We start from the raw sequence: 6,000 nt of genomic DNA, 5'->3' as shown, positions 1-6,000 counted from the left end.
ATAAATCTTTATAAATCTGCTCATCACCATTCTCTGTTTTAGGGTTGTATTTTTTATTATACAACTGAGAAATTTTATTCATTATAAAATTTCATATATCTAAATATTGCTATACTACTGACATGGCTAAAAAAATGCATGGTCTATATTAACATTCCAAACACATATGAAACTATTATCAGTGATGTGCTGATTTTTCTAGATGTCTGTAAAAACAAATTAGCCCTTCGAAGTGTCCTAGAAAGCTTTTTTCTTTTCTGAATACAATTGTATTCATATTCTCCAAGTAGCAAGTCTGAATATGTGGGATATATTTGCCATTAAACCTTCCTGTGTGAAATGTAAATACTAAATCACCTAATAGAGACCTATCTTAGCTTAATAAATGAAATTATTTGTAACATCTTTGGAATAGAAATACGTGAGCTACACTTAACCATCTGGCCATTTTGTTTCCTGCAGACAAGTTGCAATGGTGTAATAAAATATTTTGTTTCTTGTTAAACAGATATGACAGACTTGTCTTTATAGAGCAATAGCATTTTTTCTGACTTTCAGAGTAAGGCAGTCCATTTGCAGCAGCTTGATATAAAGGTAGACAAATCATTATTAATATTAATAAAACACTATCACATATACTAAAAGCATGATTCAACAACAGCTAAGAATTTCAAAAGATAAAGCACACTCCAAGGAGTGTCCATCTGTGTCATTACTGTATTGAATAAATATTCTTTGAAGAAATTGGAGAGTTAAACTTACTGAGCAGGCCAGATAATTAAATAATTACACGTTTTGATTGAAAAATAGATGTAGTTCATTGAAATAGAGACTCTAACTCTACTTCTCTAGCTAAGCTTCTGTTCAGATGCCAAGTTTGTACTTTAATTAGAACAAAAAAGACCTACGTTAACTTCAATACAACATAGTAATTCATAATAATGATTGTATATTAATCTCTTGAGCTTGCTGGAATAAAGCATATGACATATGGCATGGTACAGGCACCTGTGTGGTCCTTTTGGGACTGAGGTGGTACATATTAATTAGCAACTGGAAAATAAAATCTGCTTCCTTCTGAGAAAAGCTACCTCAGTGCTTATTGGTTTAAGGCATCAAAGGAATTAGAAGGAATACTGTTAGACTCTGTCTACACTCCTTAAATCTTTGTCTAGATGTAGGCCCTGGATCAACTGCAATTAACTGAGTTAATTCTTGACAGATCCTGCTTAAGGAGTTAGAGTAGACATACTTTTCTTTGGCCTCGATGATTGTATTTTGGCTAAAAACATCAAAGTTACCATTTTGGTTATAGAAAACTATATAACTATATAATTCAAACACAAGCTAACCAGAACATATTAAAATTTGAAAGCAGCTTTCTCTTGAATGCTACCTGAAAGTGCCTCAATTTAATCCTTTGCTTTGTAAATTCAGATACAATCTGAGTATGAAACTATAAATGTCTTTAAGAAATATGTCATCTCACAATCAGCAAGCTCTCAAGATTCTTGGTGGTCCCAGGAATGCTAAAGGCACTTCAGTGTACATCTTTGAAGGGTAATGGAATGTTATTATGGAAATAAAACTCTGGCTGGTTAACAGATAAATGTATATTGAGAAGACTAGATCTTAAAATTACTTTCTTGGGATTAAAAAAAAAGAAAAAATCCTAATCCCATTGCTAGAGTATATTTAGAAAGGGAAAACAGAAAATTGAGTGGACATTGTGGTGACCAAAATTGGTGATATTTAAAAACTTTCTTTTGCAACTCCACTTTAAATTTACATCACTTGAAATTCTAAATTGCATAAAATAACACACTTAACTTAAAAGTATTTATACTTAATGGGGTGCTTAAAACTCTGAGAAGTTACTTTCCGAATAGCAATTATAATGAGGCTTTTTTAAACTAACAATTTAAACTCATGCAAGAAATACAGATTCACTAGTGCACCTAGGTAGAATATTTCTTTGCTCAAATATCACACTATTTTTTTCTCCTGGGTTGCATCCATGCTCCTGTGATGGAACCGTTAGGTTGCTGATCTATCTTTTGGAATATATAGACCCATTTCCCTTCCACTCAACACATGGATTAGCAGTTTAAAATGTAATTCCTTTCTATTGAAGGAACATGTAATTAAGGCACATTTAAATAACCCTTTAAACCAATGAGATGACAATGTGCTACACACAGAGAAAACTTAATTTTTGGAGTAATTACACATAACACAGAATATCTCATGAGAACATTTTTGGCTAGGTCTACTAATTACGAAAACAGTTTTTCATTTGAAGCAAAGATGCCAATTCATCATTGGACAGATGGTAACGAATCAGCATTTTATTTTTGTAACACCTATCTTTGCAAGGGGGAAAGCTACTATATATGGAATATTTATGTAATTTAGGAAGTCAATTAGTTATTCTGTGTTTTAAGGAGGATATAAAACTGTGGTTGTAAATCCCAGAACCTGGTCTTTTTTACTTTCCCCAGTGAAATTATATAGACATTTTGAGGAGGAAATTATGAGAGATGTAGCTTCTGGTCTGTTATAATTTTTCATCTAGTTGTCATGGTATTCTACAATGGTGCACTTATATTTAATGCTCTTATAAATCTAAGTTATCTACATGTGTCCACCATTGTTGGGGTGGGCTACCTTCATGAGGAATGATGTCATTGGTTTCTTCAAACTCCTCCATTAAGCCAGTGAAGTGGCAGATGACATAGTCTGATCAGTGGTGCAGAAATACATTAAAAATTTCAATCATATCACTTTCTATAATCAAAAGATTCTTAACTTTTTGTAACACCCAGCGTGAAGAACACAGGTCTGGACCCAGTCTTTATAGTTGTGGAACTTTGGGCAAGCCACTCCACCAAGTTTCCTCATTTTTTTAAATGAGTTGTCGTGAGGATTCATTAGAAAAAACAAATACGTTAAATCTAGAACAGTGCCTGACCTGTAGCAGGCACAGACGTTAGCTGCGTCTGCGTCTTTTTTGAGATACAATGGTTACTCTCTCTCCCTCTTTTTAAAATGGTGCCATTCACAGCAAAGCCGTAGGTATCTCTTATTATTGTGACTCTTCAGTTTCTTTAGTATATCGCCAAGTGATGTTTTCTCAGGACCCAGGATTAATGTAGATGAGAAATCCTTAAGCTTCAGTATGCATAAGGATCATTTGGGAAATCTTGCTTGAAGATGAAGATTCCTAGGCTTTCTTCCCCCAAATCAGAAATACTGATTTAAACTGCTGATTTAATATAGGGCTAAAATGTCCTCTCATAAAAGCATTTTACTTAATACCCTCCTTCCTGACCGCTGGTGTCATGCAGAGACTCTCTCCACCTCCCCACAAGTACCCAGGCTTTGTGCCTTTTGCATGGATTCCCTGGGACAGTTTCTTTTGTTAGGTATAGTCAGAGAATGAACTAGTTCTTCATTTAAAAAGCAGTGATTCCAGTCCATACATCATCTGATAGAATGGCTGGTTATATAGAATGTACTGGAAAAGATCATTTATAACCCCGTTATATACTGCATGAGAAAACAGAGAAGCTTAAATTCTAGCAGCACTTCTGCTACTAACTGAATATGTGACTCTACCCCAGTTCCTTAATCACTTTGTATACAGTTAGGGTATCTGATGGGAACGCTGATGCTTTCCCGACTGAAGGTAACATTCTAGGGCTTAGATCAGAATGTCTCAGGCTTCCTTTTACTCTGGAATCTATACTTTTCACAAAGGGTTGTATCCCACGTGTGCCCTGCCTGAACCGAAATTGCAGTGGTGCACATCTGCCACATTTTCTTGGGAGAATAATCATTTATGATTCATTATGTCCTGGTACAATACTACGTATGAAGGATTGTGAGAAGTACCAGGCACCCAGATATCTCAGCAATAATTTAAACCTACTACCAATTCACTGAAAACACTTGTTATTTTAGTGTGCATAGGATTTTATTTACTTGGATCTATTAGGGAAAAATTTAAATGATATAAATTTAAAGGAACCCTGAGGTAATCAGACTATAGCAGTAATGTTCTTAGTTAAGAGAGTTGTTGCAGTCAAAGATGTAGAGCAGCATTTATATAATTGATGGACATCTGTTTTAATTATAATTTAGTTTCTTCACATCATCTCTTAAATAGACTAATAAAAATGTTAGTCCATAGTTAACTTCAGTTTTCAAGTAATGAATACCATATAATTTAGAAGTAAAAAATACAGAATATTGAGATTTTGATCTGTGCAGTGTGGTTTAGCTAAGTACACAGTCTTTAAACAAAAATGTACAAACACAAGTGTTTTGTGCTCTCAATGCTATTAGAAACTAAGGGAATGGATTTACTTAGGATTTTGTTCTAAAATGATAAACTACCTAACTGATAATTGTCTTTGTTTGTTTTAAATTCAGCTCCAAAGGAAGAACTAGAATGAATACATTGAACCTTGATTCACTATTTCTGATCCTTTGGTATAAAGGATTCTATTATTTGACCTGACATGCAACTATATGTGTATTCTTCCCACCTCTTTTCTGCTGTTTTTTGTGTAGCAAGAGAGGGCACTGACATTGAGGCTTGTGGGAGCTTGGTTCTTTGGCCCTTTCCTATAGACACTCCTCAACATGGCAGATACTTTCAGACACACAAGTGCATTGTTTACGAAATATATATTGTAAGGTAGTTTCATTTCTTATGTAAAATATGTGCACACAGGCAATTCAGATGAAAACTGATTTCTGCTTGAATTATCTAGCTAATTGCCTCAATTCTCTTCTTTGCCTTGAGCGTATAAACATTACTTATAGTAGGAACAGCTGACCCTTATAAATCAATTAATCAATGCTGATTAATTCTTTCCTTTCAACTTCAGTTTCCCTTTAAACTAAGATTAGGTTTATGTTCATCCATTAAAAAGTGAAGAGTTAGACTTATAGACACTGTCTATGAAGTTGCTCTGGAGGTGTATGATGGGGACGTGTGTTTCAATGTTGTGTTAGAGAAAAATAATCCACATGAAATATTCTGAGGATATGTTTCCTAAGGGGAATTGCTTTGTCAAATACCAAATCAGTTTCTAAAGGTAAGCTCAAAGTTTAAACACCTAATGGAATTCTGTGGTTTCGGGGAATAGTGGGTACTAAGGCCATTCAATGACAATGTCAGTATGAAAAACTTCATTTTCAACATGAGAGAAGAACTGAAGTGTGGGACGGATATGCTCTTACAGTAACACTGTATTTTCTGCCTAAAAGTAGAAGAATGAATATTTTCTATGTTGTCATCTTAGTCACAATTAAGGATAAAGAAGGGAAAAAACATCAAAAGTTTTTTTGTAGAATTAAGGAGATTTTTGTTGATCAAAATAACTATTTCTTTCATAAGAAGTCCTTTTTGTTAGTGGCAGAAATAGCAATTTGATGCTTTTTAAGATATTTTGGGTTTTCAAAGAGAAACTTTGCTACTTTCCTGTGGAAATTATATGGTATTCTGTGAAAACTGCCTTACAGCAAGGAGTTTCAGAAAAGTACATGAAGGAAGAGCAATGTGAGATGCTTTCATTTTAGAGTAGCTCTATTTCAGTGCTTCCAACAGAAACAGCACAGGAAGAAATAAATATTTTCTCCCTCATAAGACATACATCACTCCCGAAATTTTTACAAAATCAACTGAGACAAATTAGGGATTTCAAAGCTAGTCACCTTATAAGTTGTTAGGAAAAAAATTTACATTTAAATTGCTCTGTGCAGCTACCTTGAGATTTTCCCCTGGAATGTTTATGGCTCTTTTTTTTTTTTTTTTCATTAATACTTAAAAAAATACAATTTCATAACCAGTGTATTACTACATCTAGTTGTGTTACTAACAGGCACTTCATTTCATAAAATAGTCACATTCAAAGTGGTTTTGGTCAACCAGTCACTCAGTCAGAATACTCGTTCTTCATATTGAATACTTGATAGTGAAAGTTAATCTGA

This window comes from Balaenoptera ricei, chromosome 4 (genome assembly GCF_028023285.1).
Source record: "Balaenoptera ricei isolate mBalRic1 chromosome 4, mBalRic1.hap2, whole genome shotgun sequence".
Lineage (NCBI taxonomy): Eukaryota > Metazoa > Chordata > Mammalia > Artiodactyla > Balaenopteridae > Balaenoptera > Balaenoptera ricei.
Note: the sequence above shows the minus strand (reverse complement) of the source record.